At 49.7% G+C, this 27196-nt stretch overlaps 1 protein-coding gene across 5 annotated transcripts in view; it reads right to left on the bottom strand.

Moving 5' to 3' along the window:
* ACTN4 (actinin alpha 4) overlaps positions 1 to 27196 on the bottom strand; it is a 70077-nt gene that overhangs the window by 35567 nt on the left and 7314 nt on the right. The gene's annotated exons all lie outside the window — the stretch shown is intronic.

The following is a 27196-nucleotide window of genomic DNA, read 5'->3' as shown; positions in this document are numbered from 1 at the left end:
AGCTAATTTGAAAGCAATTACAGGAAATATGGAATGCTTCTTATGTCCCGGCTTGGCGTTGCCTTATTCGGAGTTTTCTCAGCCTGCATGAAAAATCTGACTTTCCAGTTGAAGGAGAGGTATAAATACCGAGGAGTGGAGCAGTGAGCATTCCAAAGGTCCTGCGTGTCCATCCAGAAACCAGCCTTTCTCCCCCGACCCCCCCACCCCCATAGCCAATGTTCCCGCCTCAGCCAATCCCCTGCGAGGCGCCAGAAAGTGTGCATGTCGTTGCCACAATGGACTGATTTGGAGTGCGGTCCCTTCCTCCGGAGAAACACTAGTCTAGTACTTTCTTCTAGCTCCTTACAGGGCTGGTTCTTTCTCATCACTCAGGACTTCCCTCAGATGTCATCATGCCAGGAGGCCTCCGCTGGCCTTACTGTCTCCACCATGCAATTACTTCACTCTGTTTTGTGTTCTTCACTGTACTTATCACTATCAGAAATGATGTTCTTTGTCCATAACCAGTCTCCCTCCCAAGTGTAACATAAGCTTCATGAGAGTGGGGTCCTGTTTGCTGCACACAGTAGGTGCTCAGTAAATCCTAGAATGAATGGAAGTGTTGGGGCTTCTCATGTCATTTATGATTTCATAGGTTCTAATCCCATTTTGTACTGGTGAGGGTCCCTACTTAGGGATAAAACTTGCTTTCCAGAGTTCACATAAATAATCCTGTAGCTGGAGTTATTCCATAAACAAGCCAGGGAAGGCGTTGCCCTCGGCTTGCCAGCCCAATGGAAGAAGAGCCCTCAGCAGCCCCCTGCGCTCGGGCACCTGAAGCCCTGGACTTGCAGAGACCCTGGTTCAAGGGCTGAGCCTAGGCGGTGGGTAGCAGTTGGTGGGCTGGAACTACAGCAAGGGCTCTCGAATCTTAGCAAACGTGGGTTCAAATCCTCGCTTCGCCACTTACTGTGTGGCCTCAGAAAACACACTTCACCTCTGTAAGCTTCAGTTTCCTCCTTTGTAAAATGAGGATAACAGATACCATGTGAGCATTCAACAGGACAATATGGAGGAAACACTGCACACAAAGCCTGGCAGAGAGTGAGTGATCAGTAGACATTCTCTTCATTACTATCTTATTCCTGTTCCGGAAGGTGCCATCGTCGCTATCAGCAAAGCAGTCGGTGAAGCCAGACCCCTTTTTAGGATTCCACAACTTGCTGGCCGCAGCCTGGTGGCTGACACAAAGCAATCTTTCCCCAAGCCACCCCCCCCCCGCCCCCAGCCTGGCCATCTGACTATGAAATAAGTGAAGGAATATCACGATCAGACCTGGTTCTTCTCGCTTCCAGAGAGTCTTCCAATCCAGCGACTCTCAACCCTGGCTGGACACTAGAATTACCCGGGAGCTTCTCTGGTTTTCTCTTTTTTGATAATGAATAATTACTGTTTTAAGCCCCTAAGCTTTCGGGCAGTTTGTTACGCAGCAATAGATAACTAACACAACATAGAGACAGAGCTGCTGGATCACAAGTGTGCATGTTCTCTTTTTGATCACGTGTACAGTTTGGAGAATCAATATTATTTTAGAGTTTAATTCACATACCATAAAATTCACCCCTTTAAAGTATAAAAATCAGTGTGTTTTAGTATATTCATGAGGTTGTACAACTATCACCACTATCTAGTTCCAGACCATTTTCATCACTCCAAAACTGTTAGCAGTCACTCCCCATTTCCGCTCCCCCTCAGCCCTGGCAACCACGAATCTACTTTCTATCTCTATAGGTTCACCAACCCTGGACATTTCATATAAATGGAATCATACAGTATGTAGCCTTTGTAACTGGGTTCTTTCATTTACCATGTATTCAAGGTTCATCCACATTGTAGCATGTGTCAGTACTTCATTCCTTTTTGTCTGAATAATACTCCATTGTATGGATGCACCACATTTTATCCTTTCCTAAATGGATGGACATTTGAATTGTTCTACCTTTGCTATTATATAACTCTGCTATTATGAATAATGCTGCTACATACATTCGTGTACAACTTTTTGCGCGGATGTTTCCAGTTCTCTAGGGTATATACCTAGGAGTGTAATTGCTGGGTCACATAGTAACTCCATGTTTAATCATTCGAGACACTATCAGAATGTTTGCCAAAGAGGCTGCCCCATTTTACATTCTCACCAGCAATGTATGAGGGTTCCAATTGCCCCAAATCCTCACCGACACTTTTTATTGTCTGACTTTTTGAATAGTCATATCTGACTAGAATACTCATTCTAGTGGGTATGTCTGAAGTGGTATCTCATTGTGGCTTTGATTTGTATTTCCCTAATGATTAGTGATGTCGAGAACTTTTCATACAGTTACTGACCATTTGTTTATCTTCTTTGGAAAATGTCTATTCTAGTGCTTTTTTTTTTTTTTTTTACTAGTTTATTTATCTTTTCATTGTTGCACTGCAAGAGTTCTTTATATATTCCGGACACTAGACCCGCATCAACTATATAATTTACAAATATTCTCTCCCATTCTGAGGGTTGTCTTTTCACTTTCTTAATACTGTCCTTTGAAGCAAAAATGTTAATTTTGATGAACTCTTAATTTATTTTCTTTGGTTGCTTATGGTTCCTATCTAATAAACCATTGCCAAGGTCATGAAAATTTATGCCTATATTTTCTTCTAAATGTTATGGTTTTAGCTCTTACATTTAGGTCTTTGATCAACTGGAGTTAACTTTTTGTATATGGTGTGAACTCAAGGTCCAACTCCATTCTTTGCATGTGGATATCCAGGCCTCTCAGCACTATTTACTAGAAAATCTGTTCATTCCCCCATTGAATATGTCTTTATTGAAAATCAACTGATAATAAATATATGGGACCTGGGAGCTTCTTAAAAATGCCTGAACTTCACCCCAGGCCAAATGAATCAGATTCCCTGAAGATGGGTCCTGAATAACATTTTACAAAGCTTACCACGTGAGTCTAACATGCAGCCCAAGTTGAGAACCACCACTCTCATCTAATCCCCTCATTCTACAAATAAGGGATCTGAGGCCCAGGTAGAACCAGGGAGACCCTGCCACTGGATTTGTTAGACTAAAATGGACCCTTGGAGCTACAAGAAACCCCAGAGAAGCAAGGGATAGGGTGCCCAGGGCAGGGAGGTGGCCCAGTCTGATATTGTCTCAAGCAACCCAATGCTACTGAGCTTACACGCCACAGACCTGGGGCCGCCCCAACAGAGAAGAGCCTGCCCTCTCCATACAGAGTCCACTGGAGGATAAGCGTCTGCACTAATGGCAGGTGGGGCCCACAGGACAGAGGTAGGAGACCGTGCTCAGCTCTCAAAGGAGAGCTTTGCAGCAGGAAGAGGAGGAGATGGGTGAGGCCTACCTTGAAATAGCTACCTTTAAAAGAGAAACTTCCACTCCCAAAAGGCCGTTTTTAAATGAGGGCAGCAGCAGAGGCTGAGACCTGCCCTCCGCCTCCTCTGGCATTTTGCTGTGAAACAATTGGGTACAGGGGGCCCTTCACCAGGAGAACAGGGAGTCTGAGCTACAAAAACCCCATTTACTTTCAATGGCTTACAGCTGGGCTCAAGTTTCGGGGTGGGAGGGGAGATTAAAGATCCTCTGGTTTAAACTTTGATCTTTCGAAAAGATAGCCAAATGAGCCAGTTCTGGCCTTGGGACTGTGTGCCTTGGAATCCTAACAGGTGCCTAAGAGGTCCGGCCTTTACAATGAACATTTTAGTTTGACCAAATCTGCCCGTGGACTTGCTCATCCAGATAACAGGCATTTGAGAGGAAAAAGTCAGAGGGGGCATTGATGGGACTTGAGTGTGGTTCAGGCCAAGTGCTACTTCTGCCCTGTGCCACGGGGGCCACCCGGGGAACTCCCCAACAAAACTGAGAGGTGCAAAGAATGCCGTGGCCGGGGCATCGGGAGGCATGGCGAACACTCCCATTGCTCCTTCTGTTCACCTTCCAGCAGACAGCTCGTTTTCTGCTGGAATTTACAAGATCCATAAACTGCGCCTTGTTGGCAGAAGGACAATTATGCCAGGCTAAGGAGTGAGCTCTAACAGCGGTATGGGTGTCGCTTTTCACAACTGAAACTCCTCCTTGGCGATCCTTTTCCCTTTTCCTGTTTTTGGACGTTCTGATTCAATGGCTCAGGTCAGGTCAGAAGCCTTCTCCTGCTCCAGTGAAAGCAGGGAGGGGTGTCTGGGGGTGGATGCCATGGCTGGGGTGGAATGGGTTGGTCTGAAAATCTGTGCTCTTGACACACTGGGGGAAACCGGAGCCTGGGGCAGCACTCACAGATATGCCCTTGTTTCACATATACTCTGGCCCACTGGCTTCCCACTCTCAGAGCCTGACGGTAAGACGATCCCTTTGAGAAGCAGGGTGAGTTTGGAGGCTGAGAGAATATAGGGCATTATCTGCATCATCAATTCCTCTCATCTCTGAGCGGACCAGCACGGGCACGGGGCCCACGGAGGTGCTGGGAGCTCATCAGCCGGCCCGCCCTTTGCGGAGGCTCAGCGCAGCTCCTCTCTGGGGCTGGCAACGAGCAGGGGCTCAGTGAGCGCTGGATGAGGGAGTAAATGAACCCATCGGTCAATCTGGGAGGTGCCTCAGACCAGAAATTCCTGGCTTGGCGTCTGGAGTTTGGCAAGAGGTAACTAACTGGTGGTGTTCAGAGTTACCCACTCTTGCCCTCAGCCTCGTGGAAGCAGGCACTGGCTCGATTTCCTGGCGTGGCACTAGGATGGTGAGGGGGCACAGTTTCTATGGGTTAAGAAATCATTCTAGATTTGGGGTCTTTTTTTTTTTTTGGTCATATTCACTCCATCTTCAACCCCTTGGACATATGAGATGGACAATATTACCAATGTCTTGGGAGAACTTTAAAAAAGAAAAACCAAAATAAGGCCCTAAAGCCAAAGGGTAATTATAGGATTGGGAGGAACCAGTAAAGAGAGACTGAAACCTCTGACTCATAATTGCTCCATTAAAAATGGTGAAACCGTTTGCCTGGCAGCGTGACAGGGGCTAGACCCTCACCCTGGTGCCCCACCTACAGGCCTTCCTGGGCTGGTACTAAGGTCTGGCCAAACCACACAGCACTCACAGGGGCGGCTGTCTCCAGCAGCAGGGTGATGTCAGGGGAGGAAGGGGCCCCCGCCATTTTCAGGGGCAGCTCTGACTTCTGGCCCTGTAACAACAGAGTAGCTGGCTCTGGGTATGGGGGAGCTGTAATGGGGTGCCATCATGACGGTGTGGGTTCAGTTTTCCAGGGAGGGACTCTGCGTATCAGTTCAATCTGCCCCATTAAAGCTACTAAGGGGCTGAGCCTTAAACAAAGACAGCAAGAGGTGCTTTTATGATTGGGTGGGGTGTAGGGTTCACCCTAATAGAATTATGCAAGTGACTCATGTTTGTTGAGCATTTTCTGTGTACCAGGATTTGTTCTGCATGCTCTTCATTTTACAGATAAGACACCAAATGCTGAAGTGACCTGCCCATGGGCACACAGCTGGTAGGTGTCAGAGCTGGAACCCACCTCATCTCCTAACTAACCGCAAGTCTGGCCAAGGCTGCTTTCCGTTTCTGTTTCTTGCCCTGTCAGGCCCCATGTGAGGTACCTCACATCGGTTCCCGCATTCGGTACCCTCTAAGGAAGACACAAAACCGAGGGCCACCCAGGAGGCCCTTGGTTGTTTCCATCTACCACAAGCACAGCAGACCTGGTGCTGGGCTGTAGGGTGAGTCATGGGAGAGGGAGGGCAAGTCAGGTGACCGGTGAGAATCAGAGCTATGCTGAGGTGGCCTGGTTACCTTGACATTCCTGTGATTCTGCCAAGGTAGAAAGTAACTCGAGGAGTTTGCCTTATATGGGTACAATGACAGATTTCCACAGGACAACGTGTTAACTGACCCTGCATCAAATCCCTTCCCGGACTACAGACAAGTACAGAGAAGATAAAGCAGCTCTGAAAGGATAGGAAACAACAATTTATGACAGGCTATCACTGGTGACTCATAAAATAAAGGTGCAGCCCTACTGCCATTGTGTGTGTGCCTTCAGAGGAGAGGTGGGGGAAGGGGAGTGGCTGCCAGGCCAAGTGGCTATACTCCTCTCCTCCCCACACATGGCCTGGAGGCCTGTAGACCCCTCCCTCTGTTCGCCGGCCGGGTTCTAGGCAAGGCCTGAAGGAAATCAACTTCAGGCTGGAGCGGAACAGCAAGTCCTGCCTGGGATCAGAGAGCCCCGACCACGTGCTCTCTCTCCAAAAGAGGAGAGGCAGGAGCAGCACAGGGAGGCACAGCCTTTCGGACCAGCAGGGGACAAAATGGTTAGGCTCGAGAGCCGTGACACTGATTGAGAACCAAAGCAGACTGGGCCTCCCAGGATTGCAGAGTCATCCCAGCCTGGGCCCAAAATGCTGGCTGGCCTCCAGACACCCTGTCCCAGGTAGCCCCAGACCACCGAAAGGGGGAGACTCACTGCTCTGAGCCCCTCCCGAACTTCATTCGTTCATTCACTCATTCCCATTTAAAATGTACTGAGCATCTACCATGCGCCACCTACTATTCCGAGCACTGGGATTCAGCAGACAAACATCCCTACCCTCTCCTCTAGTGGAGGAGACAATACATAGGAAAAGAAGATATTAGCTAGTGACAGTGCAATAAAACAGGGTAATGTAGCAAAGAGCAACTGGAGGGAGGGAATCAAGTTCAGCCAGTCATGGGGGACTTCTCTATAGCGGTGACATTTGGGCCTGAACAAATAGAAAGAGCCAACCAACTGACAAGCAGGAGGAAGATCATTCCAGGGGACGTGGCTGGCGCAGAGGGGGCCTAGAGGAAGAGAAGTAGGGGCTGGTTCACATTGTACCTCATAGGCCATGGGGGGGAGGGGTGGATTCTTATTCTAAGACCAACAGGAAGCCTTGGGAGGACGTCATGGTGTGACAGGAAGACTTCCCTGGACGCCATGTGGATGGCAGGGTTGCGGCAGTGAAGATGGAGAGAACTCTGAAGGCAGAGCTGCCAGGATTGCTGTCCTTTATCAAAGAACCCCCCTCCCCCACCCCAGACACATACAGAACCAGAAGGACCCGTAGCACGTGCAGACCCAGGACCACCTCCCCTTCCTTAGAAACACACAGGCCTGAAGGCGAACCACTGGGGACTTCACAAAGGGACGCGACAACAGTGGGACACTTCCGTCAGTGGAGCAGTGGAAGTTCTACCACGGAGTGATTTTCAAACCACGTTCCCAAAAGAGCGCTGCCTTGAGGGAGTACCAGGGGTGAGGGGAGGTGCCCCCACTCAAATTTAACCTCAGCAGCTCTTTTTATCTATTTTATGGTATGGCAGACCCACATGAGAATCAACTTGAAAAACAGTTGTGCTGCGGAAAAATATTATTCCTTTAAATCTTAAATCCTCCGTGCCAAAGCGATTCCAAATGGTGTGGCCCCATCCACGGGAGCCCCTACGTCCCAGCAGGTCAGGGGGAGGACAGGGCTCTGTCAGGCCGAGCGCTGGAAGGAAAAAGGAGTTTCTGGTTCCACTGCCATGAAGGTTGCTCTCTCCCCAGCTAAAGCCTTTGATCCTCTCTGCTCTGTGGGTGGCAGGCGGCTGGGGGAAGGCAGACACCTCACGTGCTGCCATTCCAGTCTGCTCCCTCGGTAAGGTAGAGCAACAAACAAAAGGAAGAGAAGGCCTGTGTCCCAAAGTTCCCCCGGTATCTGGCCTGCTGCCTACCCATGGAGCCTGATGGGGAGAACCAGAGCAAGGCAACCTGAATTCATGGCAGAGTTGCCCAAACCGCTTACCGTAAGTTTCTAACTTCACAGCATCCTCTCCTCTGAGATAAAAAAAAAAAGAAAAAAGAAAGAAAAAAGGAAGAACGGAAGGCAGCCAGAATGAGAAAGCCTCAGTTTATTTAACTCAGCATCTACTAAGGTGAAACCGGCCTCAGGTAGCTTGCTTCCCGTCTCCTGGGGAACGGAGCTTCAGGACAAGTGATGAGAATCACAACCACAGGGCTGGGGAGACCCACAGCACCTGCCAGCCCTACCCTGAGGGAGAGCATGGTCCAGCTAGCGAGGGACACTGGTGAGCCAGTCCCTGCAGGGCAGCGTGATCCGAGGACAGCAGGGGTCAGGCGACACCTGATCTGGGCTGTGAAAGAGGAGCGCGGTTCCGATAGGTGGTGACCTGGGAAGGAGGTCGTTTCCCAGAGTGGGAAGATCAAGAGCAAAACCCACCAACATGCAGGAGACGTTTGGGACCCCCCTCGGGGGAGGTGGCAGGAGATGGTGTCAGTTGGGTTCAGGAGGAAGAGCAGCCAAGGCACTCGGACTTGTTCTCTGGGTGGCGGGGGTGGGAAGGCTTCTCAGAGTGACCTGGTTAGATAGGAGTCTCGGACAGATAATGTTCATGGAGCCACAGAGATGAACTAGGAGACTGGAGTGACGCCAGTTAGGAGGCCACTGCGGGAGACCTGAACACAGGTGCTGCGAGAGGGATGATGATGGCGATGATGATGGAGGGAAGGTGGGAGCGACAGCAGCATGCTTCCTGTGTGCTGGGCACGGTGCAAAGGACACACAAACATTAACGCGGCCCTTGGAGGCAGACTTTAGCCCCACAGAGTGGTTAAGGCATTTCCCCGAAGTCACACAGCTCAAGGGAGCGAGGGGCAGCACTGCAGTTCACACCCAGGTCGTCTGACTGTAAAATCTGCACTTTTAAGCGCCCACTATGTGGTCCTGAGTTAGGACAACAGTAGTAACAAAGGAAAGGAAAAAGTCAGGATTCTGAGAGATATTTGACAGAAAGAAATAAGTAAAACTTGGTTCCCATCACAGGGTGAGGGCTCGAAAGATGATTCCAAGGTTTCAGCCGGACTCGGATGATTTGTGGATGGGGCAAGGTCAAAGCCGGCCATGGAGAAACCAGGGAGGACTCGAGAAGGAGCGCGGTTTGGGACATGCTGGAAGTGAGGTATGTACCACACAGCCACTGGTGCTCGGGAGCTGAAGCCTAACTCGCAGCAAGAAGGCCCCTTGCTCACACGCGCCTCCCTTCAGTCACGCATGTAGACATGCCTGAGCTTCTACGGTCGAACATGCTGCTGGTACTGGGGATACAGGGAGAAATAAGACAAGCTTCCTCCACGAAGGACCTGCCAGTCTAACAGGAGACAGAGACTTGTTAGTAAGCCACTGCTCTAGAGAGTGACAGAGAACGGTAAGTGTGTCAGGACTAGACGCACGGGAGTCATCCACAGAGATGTGAGGTGGCCAGGGGAAGGTGGGCAGATACAATCCTCCAGGGAGCAGGACGCTGTGACATGCCCACATTTAAGAGGCGGGGGGAGAGGGAAAGAATTCAGAGAAAGGGATGAGAAGAAAGAACGGGAGAAGCAGAGAGGGGATGTCAAGGAAGGTGGCTAGGGTTTTTTCTGAAGACATGGTCGAAGCATCGAGTAGCACAGTGTGTGGTTATATAAAAAACATATACATCCACATCTATTAGAGAAACATACTGAAGCATTTATGTGTGATGTCTGGGGTTGTCTTTAAAATAGTCTGAGGGGGGAGTGCGTTGGGAGAAGCTGATGAAACAAGTTTGGCAAAATGCTGGTAATTGCTGATGCGGGTGAGGGCTACATAAAGATTCTCTCTACTTTTGCACGTGTGTGTGTGTGTGTGTGTGTGTGTGTGTGTGTGAGGTGGGGGGCAGGATCATGCACTGCAGAGAGGCTGAGAAGGCCTGGACCACCACCGGTGTCCCCAACACCTAATACAGCACCTGATCCAGAGGAGCTGCCCAACACTCCCGAGGAGGCAGTGCTGTGCACAGCCTCCGGGACGGAAGTCTCTGGAGATCTTTGAGAGCAGACTCAGGGGAGCTGTGGGGGCTGAGAAGTAAGAGGGAAGTGAGGAAATGGAATCACTGAGCAGCAAAGACAATATCCAAGCACGTTTCTTTTTCCCAGGGCAGAACCCAGCTTGTGGGCCATCCAGCCCCATTCTGTTTTCCTCCCAGAGACACAGACCCGACTGCTCCCACCCCCTCTCCGGCTTCAGTTTCCCACTGAGTTCCCTGTGTTCCCCTCCTCTCATTATCCAGCCAAGGCTGCCGAAGCCACCAGGCCCTTTTCAAAGGCGTATCAGAGCACACCTTACTATCGTCAAACGAACAGGCCATCTCTCTTCTTGCTTTTCTCCTCTCCTGCAGAACAAAGTTGCATTTAAAAGGAGAAACAGTCTCAGGTTTTGTCTCTCGAACAGAGAAGGTCCCAGGGGCAGGGCCCGGGAACACAGAGTGGCTGATTCCCCGGCACTGCTCATGCTGACAGCGAAGGTGTGGAGGGACATGGCAGACAAAGCCCAAGGCCAAGCCCGACAGCAGAGACGGGGCGGCCGTGTCGTTCTGGGTCCCATGGCCTGGAGATTGCCGAGGAGCTATCGAATTCTGCCCAACCACACCGTGCAGCCTCTATCTTTCTCTAGATTTTCCACAGTGCTGACTTCTCTGCCAATGCCCCATAAATAACAATGGCCACCACAGACAGCCCTGACTGCACTTCCTTTCCTGTATCGCAGATCTCCAGGCTCAGCTCAGGACAGGGAGAGGAGTGGGCTGCCCCAGAACTCAGCACACCGGTAAGCGGGCTTTCAGGAAGGCAGCCAGCCAGCTAAACCACAGGGCTGTTTTTATGATTTTAGCTATCCCTAGAAACAAAACACTTTATTGTCTCTTACCATATAAGTTCATTCGACCTACAGGTAGCAATTTCTGTATAAAAAAGAAAGGTTAAAAAAAGGAAAAAAAAAAGAAGGCCTCCCTGCATTTAGCCACATGTAGCATTCTGAGGGCAGGGGCCTTCCTGGCTCAGTCACCACTGCGTCCCTGTGCCTAGACCTGTGCCCAGCACATACCGCGTGGACACCTAGCTTGGTCAGTATTTACCCAAAATAGGATGAATTCTGTTCTCACAATGATTCTCGCACCTCTAAAGGTGACAGTGATATCTCATCTCCCTGTTTTCCCCGACTTGAAAAGCATCCTATTTGTGCCTCATAAGCGGCAGGTACTGATACAGAACTGCCTCGAAGTGTCCCCGGGGAATACTTCTTATGACCTTCCAGAACACAGAGCTCAGCAAAGGGCCAGCTCTTCGATGGGACTCAACTGGCCTGCAGAGTGACCTGGGCCTGGAAAGTAACAGTGCCCTCAGTGACCAATCTCTGCCCCTAACACCAAGCAGAAGCACTCAAATACATGGCTGGACAGAGGGGCGGCAGGGCCATTCTATCAGCCTGACTGGCTGGCTACTGACCCACTCGTTCAATAAGTGTTTATTGAGCACCTATATTTGCCAGACATGGTCCCACATGCTAGGGACACAGCAACTGAAGAAACAGATGCAGTCTCTGCTCTCACGGCCCTCGCACTCTCCTGAGGGGGGGGTGGAGAGAGCAAAGGATGGTTAGAGGTAAAAGAAGTGGAGGTGAGAGGCCTGCCCCTAAGAGAGGAAAGGCACCGAGGCCGGAGGGAGGGATCAGGCCCCACTTCCCTACAAATAGGAGTACAAACTCAGAACTCAAGTATGAGGAACTGGGTGGTGATTTGGAAGGGAAAGAGGGTTCCACAGGTAGGAAAGAGCATGGAGCCAGGAGGCAGCTGGTGTGCCTGGAGTACAGTGATACAATGGAAGGGGAAAAGGAGGCTAGAGAGAACAGATCTTGGAGGGGCCGGTGGACTTCCAGATTTGATCCTGAGGGCAAGGAATCCCAATCAAGATTTGAAGCAGGACACTATCTGGCTCCACGTGGAGAACGGATTGGAGGGGGTCAAACGTGAGCATCAGAGCCTGGGCCACAGAGCTGGAGCACCTGGTTATGCTCCTGCAAAGGGACAATGAGGCTGCTTCAGGAGAGCTGGGGGGACCTCAGGGCTTCCTGAGATGAAAAGCTGCAACTCGGGCCTTTCCGGGCCTGTCTGTGGTAAAGAACAGAAGGGCTGCCTGTTTACCTTCCACATCCGGCCCCAGAGGCCCTGCGCGGGTGGAAGGCTTCCCAGAGGAAGGGCACATGCGGCGTTCTGCAGGACACATAATATCTCCTCCGTCCTCCTCAGAGGCACGACGGGGCCCACTGGCCTCCCGCAGCAAAGTCTCCAGCCCAAAGGCTCACAGGACACGCTGAACAAGGCACTCGGCCTATCCTGGCTTAGCTGTCTTGCCCAGAGTCTGTCCCCAAACCACAGGGGCTCCATCCATCACGCTGTGTCTGAGATAACCAGGATGAGCAAGAGATTGCTGCCTCTTTCTAAGAATCCTGCTAACAGGACCCTTTAAATGCTTAATGCACACATATCTAGCGGCTGGACTTGCTAGAACTCAGCGTCAATATTCAAAGAGTAGCTGGCTTCAAATTTACATCATAAGACAGCTCTGATTCCTCAGTTCTTTGGCTATAGTTTCCTGATTGAAGAAAGGGTCCACGATCCTCACTCCCCCAACTACTCACTCCGACTGAGACTCCAGATCCCACCAGAGGAGATCTCGTTAAGCCTCCATCACAAAACCCCATGTCAGCAGGCAGAACAATAATGAAAACGGCCACCGTTTACTGATCTCTACCAGGTGCCAGACGAGACCACGCTGTCACCTCACTGAGACCTGACAACCCTGACGGGGCTACGTCACTGGCCCTGTTTTGTATATGAGGAAACCAAGGCTTCGTTACCCAAGGTCCCTCGGGCAGCAAGTACCAGACCAAGATCAATGCCTGAGCCTCTGGCTTCATGACCTGTGTCCACGAGAAGCCAAGTTTACAGCCTCCAACACAGGAGAAAGCCCGAGAACACACACAGGGGCCCAGCTGCGGCCTCTGCCTGGCCCGGCCGTGCACCTCGGGTGTCTAGGGCCTGCTCTCTCTCTACTACGAGGCCTCTCGGCTGGGCGAGAAAGAGCTGGGCCCATCCAGTTGACCTTTCGTCAGGAAACCCTCTGGTAGCGGCTGGAGGCTCGGCCTAGCACCTCATCAGCCAAAGTGCACACGATAGCAAGACGACGTGAGCCCTTCCAACAACTGCAGGCCTCCGCTGTCAGCCACAAAGAACACGCTTGAGACTTTCACAAAGATCCTCCCTCTTGAGAGAGATTTCTAGGCTTATTAAAAAGCAACAAAGTCGAGAAGGCAACACCCAAGCCAGGTTAGCTGTCCTCTCACCACATGCTTTTCAGACCAGGATTCATTCTTTGGCTGGTTTCAGACCTTCAATTTCAAAAATATCTAGTTTGTGCTTGTCTACAAAGGAATGCAGCTGGGCACCTCCCACCAGCAACAAAGAAAACAACTCCCACTGCCATCACCTGTTCCTTGAGATGAAGCCATATATAGGCAGACTGAACCCGGAGAGACAAGTCAGCTCTCCAACTCCCCTACCATTTAGACAGGTTCCCCCGGGGTGTCGCTCAGTCAAATGCTTGCCTCTAATCTGAGATGCTGAGGGAAGGTGAAATGCCCCTGGCCTGGCCTGACTAGGCTACCGAAGCACGGACACACCACCTCTGTCTTCTCACCACACCTCCTCATCCTCCAAGACCCAAATCGTACGTGCTTGATGCTCTACCATGCCGGAAGGCCAAGGATCGCCGAGAGCTCTTGAATCTTACCACTGGGGGATATGAAGTGAGAGAGAAGAAAATCAATCGCTCATCCCTGACATGAGAGAGATAACCTAAAAGGAGAAGAGTACAGTTTGAGTCTTGGTTCTGTCGTCTATTGGCTGAGTGACCTTGGGCAAGTCACATAACCTCTCTGAATTTGTTTCCTCACCATGTAAGGTGGGGATAAAAACACAAGACTGATGTGAAGATAAGCTGAAGGAACAGAAAAGTGCTATACGCTTTATGAACTATCATGGGATCTGTCCCATCATAGAAAAAAGGACACGCTTCCATGTCGTTCCACTCGACTTGGAGTCCTCATAAGGGCAAGGATGGTTCAGTTTGTTTTCCTCACAGCTGTATGGACACCCAGTGCCTAAAACAGTGACTGGCATACAAGTATTTGTGGAAGCCGTGCTTTCTTGCTGCCTTTAGAATAAAATCCACCCTCCTCACTAGACGCACGTTCTGGCCGCAGCCATCTTTGACCTCATCTCACACCGCCCTCCCCACTGGGCTCCCGCTGCTCTTTCTCTCCTCCCACGCTCCTCAGGTCTCCTGCCTGGGACACTCTTCTTCTAGGCTGGCTCCTGCGCACCCTCCAGGTCTCATTTCACTGTCGCCATCTCAGAAAGCGCTGCCATCATGGCTCTTGCCCAATCTGTGGCAAGTTCCCCACTCTACCCCCTTAAAGGGCTCCGCTCTTTTCCTTCACAACAATGATCACAATTTGGAACACTATATACCTGGTGTTTTTGTCGTTGCTGCGGTTTAATGCCTCTCTTCCCCACTGGGTTGTAAGCTCCATGAGGACAGGAAAAAACGATTTCATTCACATCTCTTTACCCGGTACCTTGTTTATGGCATGTACTGGATACATGCTCAATAAATGCACAACGGCTGGGGACCCCGTCTTCTCTGTCAATCACACTGGGATCAATTATTAAACAATGGTGAGAGGGTTTCTCCTCCTTATTGATCTGTTGCTCTACCTCTCCTTTCCCCTCCATAATTCATTTTATTTCTCCTCCATTTATTCCAAATCCATCAAAAGGGACGCAGAGCAAAAAATAGAACCTCATGTAACAAACACCCCTGTGTGGCCCATATGGCTGGCAGTTCTCACTTATGAGAACTCCCACCGTTCTGGTCTCTACCCTAATGAACCGTGGGCCGCCAATCTGTGGAGAGTCAGAAAACTTTCTCATCCTAATTACTGTGGCAAAGTGACAGCCCTGCTGGCATAATGGGATAGGCCAGCCAGGCAATAAAGTCTCATCCAATGAAGTCTCCTCCGCCCAGCTGCTTTTCTGGGTGGAAAGCCCTTTCCCTTGCAGAGTTTCCATCCACAGAGAGGCAGTGAGCAATGCAAAGCATTACAACCATTTTTCCTCCAGCTATTTCTAGGCACACAAATAACATCTAAGGATTCAAGGCCAGCTTGAGAAAACAATCGGGCCAGGAAATACTCAAACCAGTGCAGAGGCGACAGAGCCCAAAAAAGTTAAAGTTGAGGGCGATGCCTTTATAGAGTTTCCTGGCTTTCCCCAGACAGACAGCTCCACATGCAAAGTCTGATAAGGATTCATTTCTGTGGGGCCATTAATCCCGGAACAGCGGACTCAATTGAAGATTAGAAAAAAAACGTTATATGAATTTTTCAGGGGTGAGAGTCAATCTTCCCCCCCAAAATCAACAAATTTATTGCACACCTAGTATAGTCTATTTTTCTGAAATCCATCAACTCTTTCATCAGTTAATTCGTGCTGTGTTCTGGCTTTTCTATCTCCACAGGTCTTAGACTTGATCTCTTGCACAAAACCTGGATTGCCCATATCTCCCAGAAGTCAAACTGAAGTGATCAATCGTAAATGAGTATTTCTGTACATCTTCCACTTGGGGGCAACTTGTGCACTGGCAGTTGATTTGGAAGGTTGGCACTGTTCACCAGGGTATGGTGTGTGCAGCACAGCTGCCTTTGTATGAAAGTGTGTGTCATTTAGCCCCCTAAAACAAAAACAAAAAAACCTTCCACTATTTTTGTTCACAGAAACACGGAGCCAGACCCTAAAAGCATGCCTATGGTGAGAGGAATTTTGAGGAGCTAACTGTTAATTAGCTATGGTCATGGGGAAAAGGAAGGGTTCCAGAGGTGGAAAAACAGAGAAGGCAACCCCTTTCCACTGCCATTCATTTCAACCACCCTTTATCAGCGCTGTCACCAAGAAGCAAAAGAATATGGATTTTCTCTTCCCATTAAGAGGATTAAGCAGCAGCAATCCAGTCAAGAGGGAAAAAGGAACTAAAGGAGAGGCTGAGACAAGATGAAAACCATGCAAATGTCTGAGGTCAAAGGTCACAAATGGGTAGCTTTGGGGGCCAAATAGGCCCCAGTTTGATAAGCCTACAGGTTTTTGTTTTCAGGTTTTTTTGTTTTGAAGCTGAATTGCCCCATAAAACTCTCTGGGTTTCCCAATTCTTAGAAAATGAAGTCCCAGGCCCTCATTCCCACCTGGCCACAATCAGCTGAGGCTGAGTATTGGCTGCCCCAGCCCCACCCAGGCTACCTCACTGGTTTTTGTCACCTGCCCTGTGATAATCCAGGACAACAGTCCCTCAGCTCCAGAAGGAAACCAGGAGCACTCATACCCGTGCCCCTCACAATGGCCCAGATGACAGGACCACCCACTTAGAGTGACAAGCTACAGGGGGAGATGGAGCCACCCAACCGGTCTCACTATCCCTGAAAGGGGACTGAGGGCAGAGATGCCCGTGTCAGCTTCCAGCCTCCTTTGACGTGCATCCCACCACGCTCCTCCGCTCCCACAGATGGCCTGAAATCCTGGGTGGGAGTGGAGGGTGTCACGTGGTCTCCAACTCCCCTGAGTAGAAACACCAAATTTCCTGGGGAGCTAGGAGACATTCCTTCTAGGCACCCTATCTAAGTGGTGGGGCTGGGAGGCTGCGATGCGGCAAATGGAGGAGAAAGGCATGGTCAGGAAATGTTAGAAACACCAGATATACTGGCTCTGCAGGGTCCTGAAGGACGACCCCCTTCAACTGCCAACACGTTTCAATTGGTGCTAAGAGTGAACAGCTATTTCTACTAAAGATCAGAAAAGCACTGAAGTTTCCATACATTGAGGACCAAGCCTAGAGATTTTTGGCTGGGCTGCAACTGCCTCTCCCTACTTCCCTGGACTCTTGCTTCAAGCTACCTAATGAGCAGATGAGCCAGCATTCAAAGAGACGATTTCCGAAGTGTCCCCAAAAACAAAATCCCAGGGATACGACCATGAGGTATCAGCCCTGGTACTGTTACCAGCCCATCAAAAAGCGGTGCTAACCTCACCCACTTCCTGAGGCCACACGGGACTCAGCTTCCTGGCAGGTAACCTCAAAACCGTGGCTCCAAGTGCACAAAGCAGCTCTGGAATCAAGCAGCAGCTCGCGGAATCCAAGGGCAACCATCTTTCTAAGTAATGGCTGTGGCTTTCGCCACTCCTCCCCGCCCCCAACCATGATCTCCACCAGCTCCTCTCCAGCTGCCTCAAATACCTACGCAATCTAAGTAAAAATAGCAAGCTTGCAGCTCCTAGACTAGTCCTCCACCCAACATTTGAGAGCAGATTGGGCCACCTAAATTTTTCCCACATAGAAATTCTAGATGCCATTGATGGGGGACACCTGGCAAGTCTGGTGTCCTTGGCCAGGAGATGCATCCTTCTTGCCTAGATCTGTTATCTCTTTCCAGAAACACGTCCCGAGCCAGGATAGCTTCAGGAAAACCTGGATCCCAAAATGACTCCTCAGTCCTGGGGGGCGTACGAAACCACACGCCAAGAACCACACGCTTAGGACTCATCTGAAAGTCGATTTATAAGAGAGGTGGCCCTGAACACCTGGGCTCCCAGACACATACAGCATGTTGGAAAGATCCTTTCCGAACGCAGAAAAACAATGTCAATGGGCCTATTTCAGTTAGACCGTAAGCAGTAAACCAAAGACCACATTCACATCTACACGTCACCCTAATATTAGGTTCACTTCCATCATTTCATTCATTGTCCATTCTCCCCTCCAGAATGTAACTGCTAGGAGGACAACAGCTAGAGTGGCTTTCTTTCTCGCTGTATCTGGAAGCCTAACAGTAAATGTCAGCTGAAAGCAGAGGGAGGTAGGGTGGAGGAGAATACTAACACATCACAGGATGTGAACCACAGGAAACTTACATGGCTCTCCTATTTAATCCTCAAACTTCCTTCTAAAGCCATTAGGATGTTTTCTAAGGAGAGGAGGGTGTAAGGGGCACTCTCAACTGTATCCTGACCCTGCATTAGCAATTCAGAGGTTTCATCAAGAAACTGGACTTTGCAAAAGCATGAAATGAGACACCGCATTATAACCCCATCTGAGTAAATTACCCATGGTTTATTTGGAATTCTAAGGAACAGGCACCTCAAAAGACATAACTCTCCTTAACCAGGCCTGGATCTTCTTATGACTGCCTTCTGCCATGTAAATAGTAAGCCAACTTGCATATTTTGCATTAATGTCTTCACGAAGGGCTGGTTCGAGTTTATTTTTGTTGCTTTCATTTTAAGACTGTGTTTATGCCTCTAGGTTAGACTTCCAGCCAGAAGAAAAATGACAAGATGCAAAGTTTGTCCTTTTTTCAAAGATGCTCCAGACGGTTCCTGGAGGCACAGGGGAAGATGAACAACTTACAGATGCCAACTCGCTGGCACTGGGTATTTTCCAAAATGTTTCTTGTGGAAGAAGCAGATACATTACCCTCGTCCCGTGTCTCAGTTCCCACACTTCTTAAGGATGGAGCCTCTCCTTCTCGGACCAGTGGCGTGTACCTAGTGCCCAACTTAGCACCCTGCCCTGTGGGCCACAGATCCCAGACTGTAACAGCCAGTTACCCAAGAAAGCACTAAATGGGAAATGGCTCAGAAAAGGCTGTCTCTGAAAAAGCCGCAGCATTTTGAGGAGCAAAAATAGTAAGAATTTTTTTAAACTTGGAAAAACAAGGAAAGTTGAACCTAGCTAAGTACTTCAAAGGTGAACGCCCCCATACTTGTGATTTCTCTCCTGCCCAGCTTTTCAATTGACTTGCCTCTTCTCGAGACAACTATTCCTCTCTCTTTCTCTCTCTCTCTCTCACCAACTCCTGTTTCAATCCCACCAACCCTTCTCCCCCAAGGCCATGCTTGGCAGTGACAGCTTTGAACAATGACATCACCCCAGGTTTGCCTCTTTGGCAGGGTCACCAATATTGTTTGCAGTGAATTTCCTGTAAAGGCTCTTAAGGCAGGAAGCTAGTCAGTCCTGTGCCTTGAGTCCTCCCCTGTTCTGAGCCGTCCTGTCAAGTCGAAACAAAGACTTTTTGTGTTTTTTCCTTTTAAAAAAACAAAACTTCCCTGCTCTTTTAACGAGCACCTTAATTACAGCTAAAGAATTAGATATATTTACGGATGACCTCATGCCTGCTGATAATTAGCAATTTGCAAGACCTGGTCCATCTTTAGATGGCTCCTTCTCCTTCACCCCCTCCCTGAAGAGTTTAGGTTAATTACTAAGCTTGACCTTCCAAAACGAAGCGGGTCTGGACAGTCAGCACCCCACCCTCAGGGCTCCCGGCTGAAAGGGGCTTGTTCGTCCTTCTCCCAAGTGGAAACTGTGCATTGGGGAGGGCTGATTTGCCTGGGATAATGATGTAGGAGGGGTGACAGGTTTCTGGGGGCCCCACTCTAAGTGTCGACAAGTTTTAATTAACGCCAGGGCTAATTTAACCCTGGCACAATCAAGGGGAAGAAAACTGCTCATCTCAGAGGCAGAATGTGTTTGGATTTGCCGAATCCCAGTGGCGAGGAAGTGAGATCTCCGAGCAGACTCCCAGGTGGACTCTTCCTGGGTGTACGCACTTCTCCTGGCGTGCGATTCTCAACTGGAGATGCAGCTGACTTGGGCTGTTATTTTCCATGCACTTTTCTGTGTGAGAGGGGTTTGGAAAGCACAACTCGGGTGGCCCTCCCGCAGGGTCCAGCCTGCTGCCAACAATGAGCCACCCCCCACCCCCTCAACACCAGTCAGTTGTCACTCCCTTGTAACATTTTCCAAATTTGCTTCGGGTCTGCGCCCTGTTAGGGGAGAGGCTGGGAGGCGGACATTCTCCTCATTCTTTTGCCTTATTAGGTTGTGGATTTGATTGCTTTTGGGGGGATAGAGGCTAAGATGAAGAATGGCATCAGGAAGTGACCTTGGGAAGGGGGGGGCAGGAGGAAGGCGGAAGAGCGGCTGGAGCAGCAGGCTGTGAGAAACAGTGGGGAAGGAGGCCTGGAAGGGCCATGGCTCCGCTAAGCCCTCTAGAAGGTTCCTGGTTCCGGGTCAGCAGCTGGGCACAGGCTCCTGCACACCTCTAGGTCCCTCGTGACAGCGTTTTGAGGCAGTTATTTTGGGGGTTATCACTGGGAATCTCTTCCTGTTTCCACATCATTACCAGTTGAGAGAAGGCAGCCTGACTGAAGGCGGTGGGTTGTTTCTAACTTGAGTCAGTAGTTTTTGTTTGTTTGTTTGTTTGTTCTTGCTTTGGGGAAGCAGGAGACCCCGGGAATGAGCCCTTAGTTCATCCCAAACTTAATAACAAGCTGAGTTCTCATGAAAGAGCCTTGCTGGCACTGCCGATGGCTCATCCAGACACAAAACTGTTCTGGGCTTGCCACTCTGAAATGATAAGCCACCTCCCAGGTAATGAGGCCCAGGTGGGCCCAGAGGCCAGGGAGAGGGCTACATTATGTCACTTGCAGGCTCAAGTGCCAGTTGCCACTTGACAGAGGCTGCTGCTTTGAAGTTGCTGGCTGGGTTTGAGTTGGGAGCTCCCTGAGGGAGGACTTCAGGAAAGGGGGTATACGGTGTGGCTTTCCACTGAGCTGAATATTTCAGTGGACCCTTTCAAGTCCCTTTAAAGAGGAGGCTCAAGCAGCAGACTCCACCTGGCCGTAGGATGGTGAGCTGCTGAAATAATTTGGAGAAGCTCCATTTACTGAGCACTGACAATCTGCCAGTCACTGTGTCAATGCTTCACACATACTATTTATCTCATTTAATCCTAGAATCATCCCATGAGGTAGGATGATGGCCCTTTTCAAGGGATACTGAGGCTTAACTCCTACCAGGGCCACGCAACCAGGGTGGAGGAAACGGGTGTGGAGCCCAGGTCTGTCTCCTAAAGGCTGGGCGCTGACCCAAGCCCTCTTCCCACAAGGCTGGGCGCTGACCCAAGCCCTCTTCCCACACGTCACCTTTCACTACCTCCCACTTCTGTCACCAGAAGCACCCTTCACTGTAGCTTCAGAGCTCTCAACAGCCCCGCCCCCACCCCAGGTTGCAGCTGCTTGGGCCAGGAGACAGCCTGAATCCCAGTGACACCTGAGCCGACTCCTATCGTCTGGTGGGTAGGCTGGGTGCTATCGGCTATCCCACTGGCTGAGCAGGCGTCTCCTCCCAGTGCATGGGTTCATGCAAGAAGCTTTCTGACCCTGAATATTCTGCAGTCTCTCCCCCAGAAACCTTCCCAGAATGTGGGTAGGGCAATGCATTCCCCAACTACATACTAGTGAGCCCCAGGTGCTCTCCTCCCTTCACACCTCTGCCTTTCAAAAGGGCAAACAGAGGCACCTTTTAGGGCTTGTCAGGCAGACCCTGCCCGAAAGGCATAACAAAGTGGAAAAGGGAAAGGGAAACGGGAACGGGCTGTGCTGATATCCTGCAGCTCTCTCCCTAAGCTCCAGCGCCCAAGCTACAGAGACTGGTTCATTCCAGGAGACACCTGCCACCGTCGTCATCCCCTCCAAGTAGGTTCCCATGGCAAACCTACTGGTCCCAGGCAGCCTAAGAGATGGAGGCCAAGTTCTACTGGACGATTTCAGCCACTACTTTATTTGCACGAGCTGAGCTATGTCACGGCTCTCAAGCATCATTTATGGGAGAAAAAAAACAACCTGAAACCACACAAAGAAACATGGGCCAGCATCCCGACCTTATCTCACAGCAGGGCCGGAGTGCAACTCAAGTCTGTCAAGTTTGGGAGAGCACATCAAGGGCAATGCAGTATTTGAGTCACACATTTGGCCATGAGCATATGAATGAGGTTTTTTTTTTTTTTTAATTTTTAAAAAAACACACTGGAGTATTTCCTGGGATGGGAACTCTAAGTTCTACAAGCCAGCTCTAAGGCATTTATTTAGAAAAAAGAACAGCACCTGGAAGCTGAGCTTGGCAGGCAAGAATAAACTGTCAAGGCAGAACCCTTCTAGGCTACCCTCATTCCAGGGACGGCATGTTAACGGGGGCACAGCAAACCAGCCAGCCTGTCGGGAGGCGGTCGCGTTCACTTCCGTGATCTCAACACAGAAGTGCCGGTCCCAGCTTTGAGTGGTCTTTGGACTGGAGGACAGTGGCCACGTCACACACTGGAGGGGTCATAAGGCACAAGGCTTAGAGAGACCCTTGGACATAAGAAGGGGGTCTCTGTTCCGTTTTCTGAAGCCTGTGCTTCTTCTGAAGGGACCACCAGCAAACTGAAAGCAAATGCCTCAAAAGGTTCAGTCAGAGCAGACTCCCACCTGGGGAGGGGGTCTGGCACGCCCACCACAGTGGTGAAAGAAACTGGTATGTGGACGGATATGGATTCAGAACCTGGGGTCTTGCTATTCAGAGTTTCCAAGGCCTGGCTAAGAAATACCAACATGGTGCCTCAAACGTGAAACTCCCCAAAGACAAGGCTCGTCGGGGGAAGGACCTGGTAGGACTGCTCACCAGAGGCAGCTAGGGAAAGCTGTTCAATTGCATGCGCGGCACCCCCTGACACTTGCCCCCAGAAACCTGCCCGCAGCTGGGGCAAAGGCCCATCCCTCCTGCACACTCACCTCCTTTATGAAAGTTTCCATGACTGACCCCACCTGCCCTTATTCACCCCTTTCCTCTCCCGGGACACGGCTAGAGTGCTGTGAGCTTGTCGGTGTGCCGCTTAGTGTCCTTCTGAGGTCTCCTGTGGCTTTGCTGTCTCCCCAACTACACGGTGAGCTCCCTGAGAGCATGGGCCGGGGCTCCGGTTTCTCTCATACCCCCAAAGGCTCAGCGCGGAGCTCCGCTCTGCAGAGGGGCCCAGCAAGGGCTGTCGTCTGGCCCTGGCGGTCATGTTTCTACCTGAGTGCTGGACTCCAGGGCCCACGAAGCCCCAACTCATGTTACACAAGATGCTAGTTGGCTATAAAATGCAGACCCACTTTGGTCAGCAGCCCCTAATTCTGCACCCAAGTGGCGGCTGCTGAAGTCTTTCAAAAGGCCTTCCGAGTCTTTACAGTGTATTGGAAAGAGACAGCTTCTCCCCCAAGAAAGACTTTTCTATCTGCAGGAACAGCTTGGAGCAGGTTCAGCTCAGCATAAATGCATAATAAGCCACCCACCGTGGAAACTTACAGCTGTATCCCAAACGTGGGGTAGGACTCAATATAATCGGACACATTTTCCATTCGCCATATACTTTCTTCCCACTCTGAATCAGTTTTATAACGGGGAAGTTTTATTTTTGTATTTAAGGGAATAAGGATAAAAACACACTTATCTCCCCTCCTATACAGCTACTTAAAAGATTTAACAACTTCACATGGGTATGCTGCCAGGAGAATGGAAACCTCGCCGTCTTCTTTCCAGCTGAAGCAGCTGGGCTGGCCATGCCATTATAGGACACCTTCATATTCATTCCCTCCTTTATTCTGGCAACAGGGGTGATTTCTGCTACCAAATCGCATCAAGGGCAGGGTAGAGAGAATCCCAGCCCACGGTCACAATGGACACTTTATGATCCCTGAACTTAGTTTCCTGGCCCGTCTATTGATAGTCTCAAGCTCTGTCACTGTTCCTCCTTCCCTGAGCAAAAGCCACAGAACTAGTTTGTCAAGGCGTGCCTTCAAATGGGGAGCCATGGGACAAACAAAATCTACTGTGTTCCTGGATTGGCTTTCAGTGGGGTCTGGAAAGCTGAACGCCCCAGAGTGAATCAGTCCGCTTGTCTGTCTCTGAACTAGAACCACCCTACCTATAGCTCCCCGGACCAAAGGAAACAACGGGGAAATAGTGAGTAAAGGGACAAGGGATTTAGAGAAAGGAAGGACCTAAGAGAAGAGCCAGTTTAAAAAAAAAAAAAAAAAAAAAAAACACAGGCTTCCTGGCTTCCCACTTCAAAGAGGGAGACACAACATTTCACCAGAGATGCTTTGTAAATCAAGCGGCCTCTTGATGGGACTGAAGGGGGCTGGAATTTGTTCATGGGTAAAAGTTAAGCTCTGTAAGAGAGACACTACAAAGCCATGTGAGTACACAGTGCCGTAAAACTCCAGATTTAATAGTTACCAAGGCTTTAATCAAACACAGGTGTCTCCTGCAGCAATGATCACAGAGATAATTGAAGCTTTTGTTTGGTTTAATGTTCTCCAGTCCTGGGGTTTCCACTTGAGAAGTTAGTTCTGGTCGGGCCTGTCCAGGGGGCCTGAGAGGAAAGGGCTGCAGTGACAGAGTTCTGGAGGCATGAGGTTGCTGGAGTCTAAGAGGGGCTGAATTTGCAGACTGTTGGCCTCATCCCCCTTTCCATTTCCAACAACAAAGCTCTAAGAGATCTGACTGTGCCCATCTTTTCTCCATGAGCTGCTCTGAACCACTCTGGCTTGCTTTCTGCTCGTCACAGCCTCCACACTTCCGCTGCCTCTGCTTGGATCAGCCTTCCCCTCGTGTTCTCCTGGCTCCCTCTTTCTCACCCCGCAGGGAATAGCTAAAATGTCATACCTTCGGAGATCTCCCCCCTGATCTAAAATACCTGCACTGCCCTCCTCCCTTTACCGACCTCTCCCCAGGCCATTCCCAATCACTAGCCTGTAGCACTGAAGTGACAGCACAGGCCTGAAAGCCAGACTTTGGTTCAAATCCTGCCACTGTCGCTTGGGCAAGTGGTTTAACCTTCCAAGAATTAATTTCTGCACCTGTCCTGTAAAGGTAACAACACCTACCTCACAGGATTACACAAGTCAGTCCAGGTAAAACACTGAGAATAGTGCCCAGCACAGAGTAACATACTGCATTCATAGTATATAATCCTATCTGAAAATACTGTTTTATTTACATGCTTGCTCTCTGTCTCCCCCATCAGCCTGTGAGTAGATCAAGAACATACAGAAATGAAATGGAAGATGGTCTGCATTTGGTCATCCGATTTCCTGGGTGGCCAGTGGCCAATCCCAAAAGCAGGGAGCAAGCTCCCCCCAAGCCCCTCAACTGCCCACACTGACAGAACTGAACCCACAAAGCCTGACTTCTACTCAGAAGTCTCATGTTTAAACTATGCTTGGAATGTTCGATAGGAACATGCATTTATTTTTAGGCAAGAAAGTTGCCTCCTAAGGTAACCCCATGGCCCTGGAGCAGGCGGATGTGGCGAGGACGGCTTTGTGGTCGTTTATTAAGGAGGCCCAGAACTTTCTCAAGTCTAAGTTAGCTGCTAAGAGAACTCAATGCGCTGAGACTCGTCTGTTTTTACGGATACAGCTTGCTCCCTTTGAATCTCTGGGATGTTGCTGTGCAGCAGGTAGGAGCTGAGCGCCACTCCCTGACCTTCCCCAGCTTTGGGCCACGATCCATTAACCAATCATCCCTAAACCGGTTCAGAGCCCTCAGTGAAATGACTTCTGTGGGCTGTCCTGAGTTTGTGAGTTAATGAAAATTACAAAAGGAAAGGGAAAGTTAGTTTCTCAAAATGGTCATGAAGCACCCCGCCCCCAGCTGGTCTAGGTGATCCGATCCCTCTGGTCCCACCCGTAGACACAGTGCTGGGTGAGTACAAGCCTGACAGCTCTGAAAAAGACACCTTGATACAGACAGTTCTGTTTTACAGAAAGTCAGATCCTACCAGACTTGGCAACATAGCTCAAATGACCATAAATAAATAAATAAATAAAATTAAAAAATAACTGCCTCACAATCCTGGTGATGTTTACCGCCTGGATACCTTCCAGGACTGGTTAGCAGACAGCCTGTAAGAAGAGTTGATTCATCAGACTGCCCTTGAACCAGCCTAGCAAGTTGGCTGCTTCCAGACATTTTGAATTCTGAAACTGAGTTTATTTCAGAGGCCAAAACTGGAAGATCATACAAGCCTAATAAAATTAAAAAACAAAACGAAACAAAAAATTGACTCCTCCACACACAAGCCATGCCAGCAACAGCCAAAGAAGACTTTGTAAAAGCATTTAATATTTTCATCACTGAGTCTAACGTAAAAATACTAATTTCCTTAAAGAAGGGGGGAAGTGATCGGGAAAAGGTTTATTTACTATCCGAGTTGGGTAGGAAGGATGTGGATTTTTAAAAAAATTTTTATCATGGAATGAAATGCGCTTGGGATTTGCTGGAAATTTGAATTCTTTCTGCCAGTGTTTGTGAAAGCAGGCAAAAGATGCAGGCACATTTTGCCCTGCTATTAAGAAGTCACATAGCTGAGATTCCAACTCTAAATGCCTGAAGGGAAAGCGCACGTCGCAGCCGTCACAGCCGCAAAGCGTACTCTCCTTTTTCTTCTCCCTCTCATGTGCAAATATACAGCCCTCATCGATCAATGGACTGGCCGATTCCTGCAGCAGGGAACAGGGGCCCGTGGTCGCCCTACCGAGCATGGCTGCCGTGCATGAGTGTGTTTTCCTGTGAGACCAGTTGGCAGCATCGTATTTCCGCCCAGTAGCCCAACATTCCACCATTAGTACTGCCTCTGGTTCTCGGAGGCACTCCCCAAAACAATAAGTAAGCAACTAGGTTTCCATGGCAATATCAACTCAATACCTTTCCCTCCTCCCCAGGTTTAGACTGATAGTAAGGCACGAACGTGTTGGCTGTTCCCTGCGCGACACTCCCTTCAAGCAACCTCCACAGCGTGGCTGGTTGTTGAATCACTTTCAGACTTCCTCCTGTGATGTTTCTCCTAACCTCAAATTGGCCTTCTCAGCCATCAAAATGAAGCATGTATTGAAACAAAAAAAAGAAACGCATCTACATTACTTCCTGTAGTGCCCCACACTGGATGGCTGCTAATTAAGACATTCTTAGAGCTGGAATCAGTCATTACTGCTCAGGAGGTGAGATATGGAAACACTTTACCTTGGGCTTTTTGAAGATTAAAAAACGAAATGTATTCCTTTACGTGTGGAGAACACGGAGTAAGGCGTACTGCCTGCCTTCCTTCCGCAGTGCCTCCCATCTACCTAGACTGTGGCTTCCACCCACTCTCAACAGTGGTCGGGGGCGGGGGGGGGATGAAAAGAAAAACCCACTAGAAAGCCAGTGACAGACATCACTCAGCCCCACACCTTTGGGGGGAGGGACTTTAAAAAGCATAAAACAAACCACAATGTCTTCTTTATTCCTACCCAAAGCTGAAG

This window comes from Rhinolophus ferrumequinum, chromosome 15 (assembly GCF_004115265.2).
Source record: "Rhinolophus ferrumequinum isolate MPI-CBG mRhiFer1 chromosome 15, mRhiFer1_v1.p, whole genome shotgun sequence".
Lineage (NCBI taxonomy): Eukaryota > Metazoa > Chordata > Mammalia > Chiroptera > Rhinolophidae > Rhinolophus > Rhinolophus ferrumequinum.
The sequence above is the reverse complement of the archived record's forward strand: the minus strand, read 5'-3'. Positions and strand labels throughout refer to the sequence as shown.